General features: G+C 38.0%; 2 long non-coding RNA genes across 2 annotated transcripts; both read left to right on the plus strand.

The window, feature by feature from the left end:
• The first annotated feature begins 298 nt into the window (after nt 1–298).
• Nucleotides 299–870, plus strand: LOC103625747 (uncharacterized). The gene is made up of 3 exons (XR_002261976.2): nt 299–381; nt 472–556; nt 659–870. It is a non-coding gene; the product is annotated as an uncharacterized lncRNA (long non-coding RNA).
• A 13,332-nt stretch (nt 871–14,202) lies between these two features.
• LOC103625751 (uncharacterized) lies at nt 14,203–14,606 on the plus strand. Its single transcript, XR_552514.2, has 3 exons — nt 14,203–14,290; nt 14,384–14,459; nt 14,523–14,606. It is a non-coding gene; the product is annotated as an uncharacterized lncRNA (long non-coding RNA).
• Nucleotides 14,607–15,757: the final 1,151 nt, after the last annotated feature.

Here is a 15,757-nt window from a genome sequence, read left to right on the forward strand (position 1 = left end):
CATCACTGTGAGTCACTTCATCAAGCTTTAAAATAGAGTCAATATAATCATGTTATTATATCATAGACTTTTTGGACTTATACGACATGTATTCTCAAAAAAATATCTAGGGAGCCAAAATCGAAGCAATTTCAAACGGCAATAATGTCGAACGGTTCGACGTCTTACTCAAACAAGGATACACATATACATTGTATAAAGTTGCATTCTGTCTAAACTGGGCGGAGGTTCAATTTCGGAATATTGCGCATGGGCTAGAGTTGGGATTGATAACACATACTATTGTGGAGCCATTCAATAAACCAATTCAATTTCCTCCATTTCCAAAATATCTTATGCCATTTCATGATGTTTACCAACAACCGCATAAGACGTTCGTAGGTAATCACCCTTCCCTCCATATGGTATATAACTTAACATCTTAAGTTTGCAAATTATTCAAAGGTAACTAATCACATGTGAATGGCTCAGACATTATTGGCATAGTTGTTCATTTGGAGCCATTAAAGTATATCGGTGGAAGGCCATACAGAGAGGCTGTACTAATGGATTCCAGGTCATATTAATTCATAGTTACACATTAATTCACAGTTACATTCTTTTTAAAACATTAAACATTTGTTAGGTTTTAATCAAACAATTATTATGTGTTTTATAGGTGGAATCTAATTGTCATGGGGGTATGGACCGATCTCCTGCAGAGAAATGCTCTACGATGGGCATTAGCTAAAGTTGACAAGAATATAATTATTGCAACAATGATGCGTCGTAACAATAAATACAGTAATTTCTCCTATACCTAGCATCTTTCAACATATATTCAATTTTCATGTTTATTATTAATTCTATACTATAAATAACAATAGGATGTTTGGAAACTTCGGACTATAGCACCATTCATTTCAACCCAGATCATCACACTACACACCGGCTGCAGAGTGAGTGCTTTTTTCAATATATTGTTAAAAACATTTAAAATTATGATGATTTAAAATAATCATGTTTTTACAAATCATGTTCTAAATTGCAGTCATTCGACACTCGTTGATTCAAAATCCAAGGAGTCGTGCCATCAACAATTTTCTGGAGAACAGACAAGCACAATTGACAACTATGATACCCGATTGAGACGTGTTTTAGCTTATTATAGTAGATATACTTTATTAATTATATGTAGTAGAACACTTAGTAACAATGATTTGGTCTCTATTTGTATTGGTCATGTGTCCAGTCTTAATGGTGATAGCTTTGTACAAAACTATGTGACTTATCTGTGAGCTAATAAAGAGGTTCATCACCGTGTTTTTGTTACCAATGTTCTTACCAACTACTCCCTTTGCGGTGGTGTGTTCTACTGTGCAAAAAGAGAGTCCGTGTGTTGCAACGGGAATATATAATACAAGTATACTACGATAACTTATATACAAAATATGTGTTATATTTGTATATAAGTTATCGTAGTATACTTGTATTATATACATGTATACAACTGTCATATTTGTAATTTTAATGTATGAAAGACATGCATTTAATAAAACAGATGCAACAACTCAGTATATAGATGCGAAATGACACAAATGCGCCTGACAATTTCATCATAACAGTATACCCTAAAGTTTTAGTCATCTGCAATTTCCATAGTGCTTCTTAATATGGTTTTATTTAAATACAAAAACTGAGAATCAGAATATTTACCCGAAGGTAGTAGATAACAAGCAGACTACCATTTGGTTTCATGGGCATTTCATGAGCAGAGTCAAAGAGGGACTTGTGAAGATGTTTCTCTTCCTCCGAATCCCAGGGCAGATCCATCATTTTATCAACTAAATTCCTTTTAATGCAGATAGCACAAAATTCGGTCACCATCATCTCAACATGATAAACCCAAGAGTTTTTTAATGTATCCTCAGCATGTGTCATATTTTCTGAGTGTTGCTCTTTCACCTTAGAGCAGTAGCTTCTATGATACATAAACGTTTCTGTTAGGAGGCGACATTCAATTCTGACACGAACCACAGTCACTGCCTCACTAAGAAATGAAATGCCATCTTTTTTAAAGTTTTCTGTAGCAGAGAAGCTTCCATGCCCTGTGCACTTTAGCACACGAAGTGCCATATCATATTTTTGTCGTTCCAGCAGAACTTGTGCTATTTTTGGATGTGTTTCCTTGCTAGAGATTTTGGGAAGATGAGAGTACGCCTCCTGCAAAGGCAGCAGGGTTGCATCACAAACATAAGATAATGAAGACAAAATCCATGAAACTCAATTAAAATGGCACTGCATACATATATAGACGAGATTCAAATCTGAAGTCAATGGTACCATGAACAGAAACAACAAATCATTGTTACATAGCAGTACGTAACACAAACTATAACACGATTCCAATAACAAAACACTACAATGCAAATGTGTTTAGGTAAGTGCAGACAGCCAACAAAAAGAATGTCTGCAATTCAAAGAAAAAGTAAACACAGCACGCCTGTGATCCTTGCAATTGCTATGCTCAGTTAAAAAATCTCCTCGTTGTACTTCATCCACACAAACTATATGTGGGCTACCTTCCGTCCTGGGGGATGTTGCATAGTGGGCAGAGCTGACCCTTTATTAGTTAATGCCATTAGGGATAGCTTATTAATAATGATCCTTACCTTCTGAGTTATCTCAAAGGCAATGTCAAGAGCCTTCTGGTAAGCCTCTCCTGCTGGAACACAGTAGTTTGCTAAGCCTGAAACACAAACACACATTTATGATTTGTTGTTGTAAGTATTAAGTAGGTAAAAACAGGTAACAACTAACAAGGTTAGCATTACCCATTGTTACAGCTTCAGCTGCACCACATCTGTGGCCATTGAATATCAGTTCCTTTGCTCTGGACCTCCCTATGATCCTAGGAAGGCGTTGTGTACCTCCAGCTCTGTATAGTGCAGCAGACGGAAGCAGATTACTCTGGTAGTTTTGGTTAGGTTTTGTGTACCTTTTAATTTAAGTACATCAAAAAATGCATGTACAATTACCATAGTCAAAGCATGCAGTGGGAAAGTTCTATCATGACAAAGGAAACCAATGTCAATTTTGATTCTAGAAAAGTAAACACATCATGTAAAGTCCTGCTTGCTTGCTGGTTTTACCTTTTCAGCATCAACAAATTAAATCGACTATTTGAAAGGTAATTAAAGTTGATGTAGATGCTTACTTCTACAAGTTTCTTATGCTTGAGTCTTTGTTTCAAACTTTTGCTAGCCACGTCAGATTATTTTCTGTGAAATCACGTCCAGTTACAGCTAGATTTATCACGTCACAATTGAAGATGAATATTGCACCAGTCTGGGGACTCCCTATGTATTTCTGTTTTTCAGGCTATTTTGTTCCAGAGCATCTTGACATTTTCTTAAAAAATTCGTATATAAAACTAAAAAAGAAAAACACAGGGTGGCTTGTGTAGGTTATATATTTCCATACCCAGGTATAATAGCAAGGCTTGTTTCTGGCAGTCCAAGTTCAGCATTTTCTCCTGCACAAATTGAAATAACAGTCTTAAAGTATAATCAGTGCAGTTAAAGTATAATCTTAAAAATACAAGATGATACAAGACTCCTCATAGGAATGGAAAAGGGCTATGCTGACTTATTAAACAGCAGTCAGTACTTATTTTCTTTCATCCAAATTACTCAAGGATCATATAATCTAAAGAACTTTGAAAGGATTCAAATATGTGTAGCCAGTAATAAGGTATCTGGCAGATCATCGGTCCGGCGGAGCGGAGAGCAGCGCGTAATGCGACGGCCAAACCGCTGCCAACGATGTGCTTTTAGATACATTTTCTGGTTGTCGTCCTGAAGGGGCAACAGCTGAAACAAAACAAATCTCGCAGAAAAACGGTGAACACAAATAGTAGTATAGACTACAGAACACTACTTTCGATCGATTAGCTCGTTTCCTCCTCGCTGAAGAACCGTGCGATCGAGTGTACTGTAGCAGCCGAATTTTTTGTCAATCTGTGCCTGTATTCTGGTGATCTAGCCACTCATCCTCTGCTCTGCTGGTCGACTTTTCAGCCCTGCTCTGTTGTTGTCCGCTGTGCATCGATTTGGATCCGCAGCTCCAGCTGTATACTTACAATAAAGCAACAATTTTAGAGATGAATCTCAATTGACTTCCATTTAGCTCGATAGGACTTTCCCTATCTCTACAAATCATTGCTATTCGACTAGAAATTGAGCTTATATTATCCTCTGTTGAAGTCTGATAATATTACTCATCCTTTGTATACAGGTTTTCTGACTGATTGGAAGACGTAGATGGACCTGTTTCAAAATAATGATGTTCATTATCCATTAAGAGAATTGTCTAGCAACACTGTTGAAGGTATATCTACTAATAAAATGGCTTATTTGACATTTCAACAATGTTTAAAATTGAATAAATTTGATGGTTTAGGAGAATGTGTTGATGCACGTCAACGTAAGAGGGAAAGAGAAAGAGCACGATATGCCGCGATGAGTGTTGAAAAAAAATGAATTGAAGAAGCGTCGTGAGTCACGTAAAAAAGAAAACCTTATGCAGCATGAGTATTCAGAAGGTATATTAACTATTTCCTGTGCATCGGTTATTTTAAGAGTAACATTGTTACTTTTCTTATGAGTTGTTTGGTTGTTTTGTAGATTGCAATATCCCTATAAACAAGAATAACTCTCATCAAAGCACCAATATTGAGGACATAAATTCCATACATTTGTCAGTTGCTGGTTGAAATTATATTCTAAGTTTAGATTTTAGATTAGAAGAAGTTTTATACTATACCGTGTGATAGCACTCTAGGTAATTATGTTTCTCTGTTATGTTCTTTGCATATACCGTGTTATAACACTCTAGGATTGGGCACCATTAGTTGGTATATATATATTATATATATATATATAAGCCCCTAATACCTTTTCTACTTTTAACTTTAAGGCACATCGGGTCTAACGTGTCATCAACATGCTTCCAATCCAAGTTCAGAAGTTTTAGATGCAAGGGAACGTAAGAGAATCCGAGAAAGAACTCGATTTGCAACTCAAACAACGGAACAAAGGGCATTGCGTAATAGGGAACCATGTAATAAGAAGGCAAGGAAAGACTATAGAATAAGACAACGAGGAATGCTAAACCAGGACTCAATCGCCATTGAGAACCCAACGTTTACCCCAGAGCTTCAGTGGGGTCCAGCGGATTCTCAAGCGCCTCATGGGTCTCTGTCTTGCTCCAAGGACATGGTCATCTCTGAGTTGAGCGCAATACCTTTTGTTCCTGCTCCGTCGCAGCCTGAGGATGTTGAGGAAGACAAAATAACACAGTCTCCTAGACGAAAACGACATAAGCGTCATGTATCGTCTGGTGCAAAACAGAACCTGGTATCTCGTCAAAACCAGAAATTTCAATCTACAATTGGAGGAAACTTTGCTACTGCAACTAGGGATCGTGAAATGGATACCAATGAGAACAATGAAATTGATCATCCGACTGTTTCTGAGATTGATAACAATGGTTATTACTAATTCATCTTTACTTCATCTAACACATCAATTATAGTGGCCAGCTAACTTAACACAACTTTCCATCAATAGAATGTACCGGTCCATGTCCAGTCACTACTACAAAGACTGACAAAATGACTGAAGGAGCAGACGTTGGGATGCAACACCAGACAACCCTAAATGTCACCACCAATGGTAATTCCAAACTCAATTCTACCATTAGTTCCCTAATTATTCTTAGTGGTTAAAACCATGTGAATGAATATATGACGATGAAGGTGTGCTATTTATAGATAATCATGACGAGGATATACTTTTTGAAGCTGATGATGACGAAGAAGAGGGATACTTGTTTGCTTATCAAGGTTCTTGCGTAATGTTTTTAATAGTATAGGATATATGATTTTAAAGTTTCTAAAGCTATACATCTTACCTGTTGCTCTTTAAAAACAAATTTAGATGGTGAATCCGGTGAGGATATCAATATTGATGATACCCAAGATGCCTTTGCTGTAACCCCTGACGTACCTGATCCGTATGACAAGGTGTATAGTAACATACCTAAAGAAACACATTTGCTAAACGTTGTTGCTGATTGTGACTACTGTAAAGCGAAGAAGTTTCAATATGAACCACCTGGATTTTGTTGTCGTAATGGACAGATTGATCTAGCTCCATTCGAGACACCGTCCTAGCTTAGGAGGTTGTGGGAGTGTGCAGATGCTGATGCGAGGCACTTCCGTGATAACATTCGATTTTTTAACGGCCATTTCTCATTCACTTCTCTGTATTGTTGCCTTGATAGTATGACTACAAACATGGATTGTGGTATCTACACGTTCCGTGCACATGGCATGATGTACCACAACTTAAGGTCGTTCGGTAGGGAAGTTGGGGCGGAACATAAACACCTTGAACTTTACTTCTATGATGATGATCCCAGTCTCGAGCATAGATATCGTAAATGTCGTCAAGAGCAACTTGAGAAAGACAAGGCGGTTATTAAACAGTTGGTTGAAATACTTAAGGGAAACCCATACTCTGAGCACCTTAGGAGTATGGGGCACGTTGATAACATTGAAGACTACCATATCGCCTTGAACCTTGACCAAACATTGAACCAGAAGTTATATAATGTACCCATCACTTCGGAGGTCGCTGCAGTTTGGATTGAGGGGAGTGAACGTCGAGGTCAATTCAGTAATAGTGTTATGCTGCATGGGAAGGATAGGTCAAGCCACGGCATCCGTTCATATCATGGATGCTATGATGCTCTATCATATCTATTGTTCTTCCCTAAAGGTGAACTTGGATGGCATGCCAATATTCCTAAGTCCAATGTTTCCATGGACGAAGTAGACGCGTACCGCGATCAACATAGGAGAAGTGATGCAAACAATGATGATACAGGTTAGTTATTTCTTTGTGATTCTTATATAATCCTTTGTTACATATGTTTTTAGCAACACTAATTAATAAACCTTGCGGTTGCAGAACGACCTAGCCATCTATGCGTGTCTGTACGTGACTATTACTGCTACAGATTCCAAATTCGTCCAAGTATATTCAATCCAATACTTCATGGGAAGCGGCTTTTCCAACAGTTCGCGGTTGACACCTATATCAAGATTGAGAGCTCTCGTTTGGATTTCATACGTAAAAATCAAGACAGATTAAGGGCGGATCTATACAAGGGTTTGGTAGATAGCTTGCATGAAGGCGAGAACAGAGCAGACAAAATTGGAAAGCGAACCGTGCTGTCTACATCATTTATCGGTGGTCCTCGTGACATGAGACGCCGGTATATGGATGCTATGGCCCTTGTGCGGAAGTTTGGGAAGCCAGACATATTCCTCACTACGACGTGCAACCCCAATTGGGATGAAATAACGAGAGAGCTTCTCCCTATGCAGTCACCACAGGATCGTCCGGACCTTGTTGTTCGCATATTCCGTGCAAAACTAGAGGAACTGAAGAAGAGATTGACTAAGCATGATATTCTTGGAAAAATCCGGGCTTATGTCTATGTCGTGGAGTTCCAGAAGCGAGGTTTGCCTCATGTCCATTTCCTACTCATCATGCAGAGAAAGTACAAGCTAACTTGCCCCGATCAGTATGATCTCCTTATCTCCGCTGAGATCCCTGACAAGAAGAAGTACCCTGAACTATACAAGATGGTTATCAAGCATATGATGCATGGACCGTGTGGATTGCTAAATCCTAAATGTCCATGCACTAAGGGTCGTGCTTCATGCAAAAACCATTATCCTAGAGCTTTTAGCAATGCAACGTCTCAAGGAAAGGATTCATATCCTATTTATAGGCGTCGTGATGATGGGTGTAAGGAAACGGTTCGAGGTTGTGAATTGGACAACAGATGGGTCGTCCCTTATAACCCTTACCTCCTCCGGCTCTTCAACTGTCACATCAATGTTGAGGCGTGCGGGAGCATCAAGGCTGTCAAATACTTGTTCAAATACATATACAAAGGCCACGATCGTGCGTCTGTGGCTGTGACAGATGCAAACAAGGCTGATGGTGACGTTGATGAGATCAAGCAGTATAGAGATGCTAGGTGGGTGACCCCTCCAGAAGCCCTTTGGAGGATATTCAGCTTTGATCTAAGTCAAAACTCTCCACCAGTGATGCAACTGCAGCTCCATCTTGAAAACATGCATATGGTGTCATTTCACGAGCGTGCTAAAGTAAATCATGTTGTCCAACGTCCAGGTGCCGATAGGTCAATGCTTACGGCATATTTTGAGGCAAATAGGCTACACGAGGAGGCTCGGGGCATCCTTTACCGTGATTTTCCTGAGTGGTACACTTTGCAGCAAGGCAAAGTGTGGCAAAGGAGGAAACGAAACACAGGTGGACAGGTTGGTAGAATAGTCTCTGCTCATCCAGCTGAGGGGGAGCGCTTTTTTCTTCGACTTCTCTTAAACCATGTGACGGGTGCTACCTCCTATGCGGATCTAAGGACAGTAGATGGTGACACACTACCATCTTTTCGTGAGGCAGCACAAATGAGGGGACTGCTTGAAGCAGACGACACAATAGATGAGTGTCTCAACGAAGCCGCTATTTACCAAATGCCGTCAGCACTACGAAGGTTGTTTGCAACAATACTGGTATACTGCGAGCCGAACGATGTGGCAGAATTATGGCAGAGACACCTTGATTCAATGTCAGAGGACTATCACCGTAGTATTCAAAGCAAAACCCATGTGCAACAGATGGTCTTGATTGACATTAGAAACATTTTGCAGTCAATGGGTAAAGACATAAAGACATTCCCTCTCCCTGCTATCATCGACAAATATGACGATTTACATGGTACTGATAGAGAGATTTACGAGGAGGAAAGTATCGAGCCGACAGCAGAAGACGTTGCTATGAAAGAAACCCTAAATGAGGAGCAAAGGTCTGCCTATGATAAGATCCTATCTGTCGTTGACACCAATAACGGTGGAGTGTTCTTTGTGGATGGGCCTGGTGGGACTGGCAAGACCTATCTGTATAAGGCACTGCTTGCGGCACTACGCAGTCAGGACAAGATTGCAGTTGCAACAGCTACATCTGGTGTTGCGGCTTCCATATTGCCTGGGGGGAGGACTGCCCATTCACGCTTCAAGATACCACTTACTATTGATGATGGTGCTGTATGTAGCTTCACGAAACAAAGCGGGACAGCAAAGTTGCTACAAAAAGCATCACTCATTATCTGGGACGAGGCATCGATGACTAAGAGACAAGCAATTGAGGCGCTAGACAATAGCATGCGTGATATAATGGGACGGCCTGAGCTGCCCTTTGGTGGGAGGACTGTTGTGTTCGGGGGTGATTTCAGACAAGTACTCCTTGTTGTACGCAAGGGGTCAAGGGCTCAGATAGTTGCTGCCTCTCTACGAAGTTCTTACCTCTGGGAATCCATGTGCCATCTAAAGCTTGTTCAAAACATGAGGGCACAGAGCGACCCATGGTTTGCAGAATATTTGTTGCGCGTCGGTGGTGGAACTGAGGAAGCGAACAACGATGGTGATGTTCGTCTTCCAGATGAGGTATGTGTGCCATATACTGGTAATGATCGCGACCTTGATAGACTGATAGATGACATTTACCCCAATCTAAATGAAAACATGTCTAACACAAGCTACATCACTTCAAGAGCAATATTGTCTACACGGAATGACTGGGTGGATATGATAAATATGAGGATGATCGATCGTTTCCAAGGGGAGCAGATGATGTACCATAGTTTTGACACCGCGGTGGATGATCCTAATAACTATTACCCATCGGAGTTTCTAAACACGCTGACTCCTAATGGACTACCCCCGCACGTTCTGAAGCTCAAAGTTGGATGCCCAATCATGTTGCTTAGGAATATAGACCCTGCTAATGGACTTTGCAATGGCACGAGGTTGGTGGTTCATGGTTTCCAAAAAAACAGTATTGATGCTGAAATTGTCCTTGGCCAACATGCTGGAATGCGAATTTTCTTGCCTCGTATACCCCTGTGCCCCTCTGATGATGAGATGTTCCCTTTCCAGTTTAAAAGGAAGCAGTTTCCGATAAGACTAAGTTTTGCCATGACGGTTAACAAGGCCCAGGGCCAGACGATTCCTAATGTTGGTGTGTACTTGCCGGAACCAGTGTTCTCTCATGGCCAGCTTTATGTTGCTCTATCAAGGGCCACCGCTCGATCGAAAGTTAAGATACTTGCCATTCCAGTCCATGATGAGAAGAAGAAGAAGAAGGGGGTTGAAAGGAACTCAGCGATAAATGGCGCAACATACACAAAGAATATCGTTTATAAGGAGGTCCTTACGCCGTAGCTGACATTGATGAATGCATGGCAATTAACAACTTGTAATGCACTTAATTATTTTGGTTTTTAGGTGAAGATGTATTTTTGCCTTTTATTTCTCTATTTTGGCTCCTTTTTAGCTTCCTATTGTTTAGTGGTCATGTGGTTGATACAAAAAAGAAAGCAGATGAGCATTGAATAGATGTTATCGGTCTCTTTTCATTATGTTTCATGTATTGTTTAGTAAATAGTCTTGGTCTTTGGACCCAACTTAACTAGATATATAGATAACTGCATCTCACTTAAATAGAAGAACAATGTTCATTATGCAAATCTTGTTTATAAGGAGGTCGTGGAGCTGTAAATGCTTTAGATGCACCTGTAAATATTCTCAGTTATACAATGTGATCATAGTACAAAATTACTGGACTTTCAATACAATAGATCCGACTAAGACATAAAATAGAGTTAAATTCAAGCAAGAATTTTCCTTGGCTGTCCATAGAACTAAGGGTAGTTATCTCCCTATCAAGAACCAATGGCTAGAATCCTTGTAATTTTTTGTGTTGTTTCTTTGCTTTCCTATTTCCTAATATTGTACTATGAACCCAATGAACTTTTTGTGTGTTCCTAATAATAGAGCAGGAAAATGAATCTCTGTCCTTCGTTTTTCTCAGCTATGTCTTTTTTTCTTTTCCAATTTTTATTTTGGTCTGTCATTTTGGATCACTGCAGAGGGGGTACAAACATTATTTGAATCCATGTGGTAATGCTTGTGCATTGCACTGCGAAAGAATGATGTGGCAATTTTTTCTTGTTTGGGTGCCTTTGTACCCAAACATATTATTTAGATTATTTTCCCTCTTGTTATTTTGTTTGTTTCAATGCAGTAATATTGATGAGCAGCATCCTTTTTTGGATCTACCATTTAGCGCAAGCAAACAAGATACTTGTTTGCTACTATCTCTTTTTTCTAAACTCCAAGTTACATGTTTGCTGCTATCTTTTTTTTCTAAACTCCAAGTTACATGTTTGCTGCTAAATTCTTAGACCTCTAAATTGATAGAGTGACTTTGTTTGTTGCTAAATACTGGTACCTCTAAATTCAGTCATATTAATACAATGATTACACTATGACATGTTCAGATGCTTCTTTAGTTCATTCCAATTCAAGGTTATTAAAAATGATTCTATCATAATATAAAAAGTTCCCCCAGATACCTTGTAATTGTCTAGGGCAAACCTGCTATCAGCAGGTATGTTCCCTTTGGTATATTTTCCAGTTAGTACTCCTGAAGCTAGAGGACTCCATGTAGTCAATCCAATGCCATAGGTGCTGTAAAGTGGCAAGAATTCAGACTCAACCTGCAGAAAAGCAGTGTGCTATTAGTTCTTGTAATAAAAACTATATGCACAGGGTGATCTGTTTAGAGTTTTTCTTTGAAATCATTCATGGGCAAATAGTGTTCATTATTGAACCATGGAATATCCAACAGAATACATCCACACAAAGGACTACCAAAGACAAAAAAAACGTGGATGATTCCAGTCATGCAAAATGGCAGTGACATGCCAGAATGCTTCATCCTGGCATGCTGGTATCGATCTGCTGAACTGTGTGATTAGGTATGCAACAAACTGTATCCGAATCACCAAACACTGAAATGAAATAACATTTTTATAATGTTTAACGGCAGGCCTGTTACTATTTCGAGCTCTCGTTCTTTGAAAAAAAATATGCTTGTTGGGAGATTATTTTCCCTCTTGTTATTTTGTTTGTTTCAATGCAATAATATTGATGAGCAACATCTTTTTTGGATCTACCATTTAGCGCAAGCAAACAAGATACTTGTTTGCTGCTATCTCTTTTTTCTAAACTCCAAGTTACATGTTTGCTGCTATATTTTTTTTCTAAACTCCAAGTTACATGTTTGCTGCTAAATTCTGAGACCTTTAAATTGATAGAGTGACTTTGTTTGTTGCTAAATTCTGATACCTCTAAATTCAGTCATAATAATACAACAATATATTGTTCATAATATTTTAGCATTTTTATAAGGAGCAATGTTGTATCTTTGCAATAATGCCATGATATACATCCTATAAGATCAATGGCATCGGGTATACTTAATCAAAATAGGATGGTGGCAGACCTGTGTCCCTTTCCTCCGTAAGTTTATACAAGTTCACTTGTCACATCTATATGAATGAAGAACTTAAACTAAAGTTCGTGTTTTATTTAGTTTCGTGCTATTTGACGATGTATTTTATATACTTAAAATACTTTTGTCAATAAAATTATGTTTGACACTTTCAATCTGATGGGTACAGACCAAATCACAATGGATATAGTGGTGGAGGAAGGAAATGTCGATGTTGGCAATACTGCTGAACCATCGTATGAGGTTGTGGCTAGAAGTGGTTGTTCAGCACAATTGTCAACTAAGGACACTGATGAACATGAACTGGGTAAGTGCTATTATCAATTACAAAAAAACTAAGGTCTGCATAATAAATATTTGTTTGACCATTAATTCTTCTCTTGTGCGTCATAGCTATAGAGAGCGAGGATAGTAAGGTCAGTGTTGGTAATGCTGCAAAACAATCACACGATGTTGTGGGAGTAGGCATTGACTGTATTTTCAATCATGCTAAAGTGTCAACTGAAGCCGATCTTGGACCACAACCGGGTAGGCTCTCTTATCTATACTCCTAAATGTAAATAAATATTGTCTTATGACTACTCCTAAAAATGCTTTTGTCAAGAGACTTATGTTTCATTCACTTCGCATACAGATGTGATACACTTGACATCTTTGAATGTTCCAAATGAATCAAGTCAAATAAGTTCTGATGCGGATATGGTAGAGCAGAACAAACAAGATGCTTTGGACACACTTATTAGAATATCACAACATAAAAAACCAAAGAAATTGAATGTAGCTCGAGTTGTCTCTGAAGGTAATTTTTTGTTCTTGCCTTATTGCATCTTATTGGTTTTCGCATATATCATTTGCTTATTAAGTATAATATTTTTCATTATATAGATTATAAGTGCACTCCAGAAGATGTTCAGCTTATCGAATACATTAAAACATTACCGGGGAAACAAGTTGTGGTGGACATCGACAGCGCATGGTTAAATAGAAATGATATGGAATGTCTTTTTCATGGTGACATCCAATTGTCTGGCGAAGTAAGTACATCTGTATGTCCATATTATATACAGTAATAAAGTATATATATTTATAATTATCATATTATACAGTATGGTATACATATTTAAAGCTAGCATGTATATTTGATCTACTAATTGTATTCTTTTGGTGTACAGGCCCTCAGTGCATATATACACTGTATTAGGGATGAAGAGCATTTACTTCATAGAGAGGGTGGAAAGGTCTTCTTGGAGAACACATTCATTTCCAGTCTGCTTAAGCGTGATGGCGACCCTAAGATGCTCTTAAATTGTAAGGAAGACACAATTGAACAAAGGGTGGACAACTATTTACAGTCTGACATGGTTGACCTAAAACTCATCTCATTTTTAATATATGTAATATATTGGTGCACAATACTTACAAATTAATGTTAATGTATGTTCTATGAAGGTGTTCATTCCAATGAATATAGAAAATTTTCACTGGTACCTGGCAGTTCTGAATGCAAAAAAAAGTGAGGTACATGTACTCGATTCTATGGGACAACAAATAACGGATCGCCGAGACCTTTATATTACAGTGAGTAATCATTTCTTTTATATTATGATTATTTCATCATTACATTATTTGTTATCTATAAATCTTGATATGTTTTATATATACACATAGTTAAAAGGTCTAGAAAGACAGATTAAACTTGCAGCAGAACATAAAGAGCTTTACCAAGGCAAGTGGTCGAACCTTGATGTTGCATCATGGCCAGTTATAGAGAAGATCACAACACAAATGCAAACCGATGGGTAAAATTCATGTGACCACAACTCTACAAAATTGGTTGTATTTATTTTCATATATACATAGAAACTCACCTGATCTGTTAAATTTCATATTAGGGTATCTTGCGGGCTATGGATGATAAACTATATGGAATACTGGACAGGATCCTCCCTATCTGATAACGTAACTCAGGTAGAGGACGTATATTTATTTATAGGAACAATGTTTCTTTTGTTCTAATTTATATACTTGCAGGATGATATAACAATGTTTAGGTTTAAGCTACCTGCAATATTATGGGACTCGAGATTAAACACAAAGAAAGGACATCAAAATCTTGACCACAATGTGGATGAAGATGGACAGAGTTCAAGTGATGTTCAAATAATCGATACTCCATGTGAGTTATCTAAATCGTCAAATACATCACATCAGATTGAACCATATATATCTCCATATGTTCTGCCTGCTAAAGTAACATCAACAAACACGCAAGAACTGATGTTTGTATTATGCACATATATCATGGGGATAGACAACGCCAAATATTTAAAGTAAGTTAATTCTCATTTAATATAGTATATGCATGGTAAATATTCAACACATATGTTCTTGCTTTAATTATAAAAACAATTGTTCATTTAATAGGAAACATTGGATTCAGAGCACTAAACCTTATCCAATTTCTTTAAGTCTTCAAAAACTTAAAGATATATTGGATGTAAATAAGTCGATGGATACAGATTGTTTTAACATGGCTGTTCGGATGATCGCATGCAATGATGCCTTGTTTTTGTTGGAAGACAAATACCACTACATGGATCTACAGTTCTGTGTAAGTTCAAGTAATTAGTCTTTATTCATATAAGTGTGTTCATTATATAATTATTTTTCTAACAAAAAGTAGTCCATAACTAAATTTGGTCGAGACCCTCGCCTTCGTGCAAAGCCAGATATCAACATGTTGGCAAAATTATTAGAATGTTGGCCTGACATGGAGTACGATGTTTCAGATTGCAAACAAGTAAGCTATACTCTTCATCATTTTTGTAATCTTGTTTTTTCTCTTACTTGAACTGTTTTTTTAACTTGCAGATTCTATTGCCCTTTTCTTTCATGGGTCACTTCACCTTATATGTACTTAACATGGACACTAGAAGCATCTATATAATGGACTCCATGCCTATACCATCATGGTTTAAGGGTGATCATCCTAGCATGCATTATATCCATAATATACATTATATTGCCAATAATATGAATGCTGCCATGGAATTGGCCAATCCTACATGGAAAGACGATATTTATATGTGGCGTCGTATAGTACCAACATGGGTTCCAAGAACATTAAACTGGTAATTTTTTTAACCCGAACAACTTATTAATTTTGTCTACATATATGTAACAACGTATTATTTTAATTTGTAGGGATTTATCTGGCTTTCTTGTTATCAACTTTATGCATGATTGGAATGGTATAAGGTTACCCT

Source organism: Zea mays, chromosome 5, assembly GCF_902167145.1.
Source record: "Zea mays cultivar B73 chromosome 5, Zm-B73-REFERENCE-NAM-5.0, whole genome shotgun sequence".
Taxonomy (NCBI): domain Eukaryota; kingdom Viridiplantae; phylum Streptophyta; class Magnoliopsida; order Poales; family Poaceae; genus Zea; species Zea mays.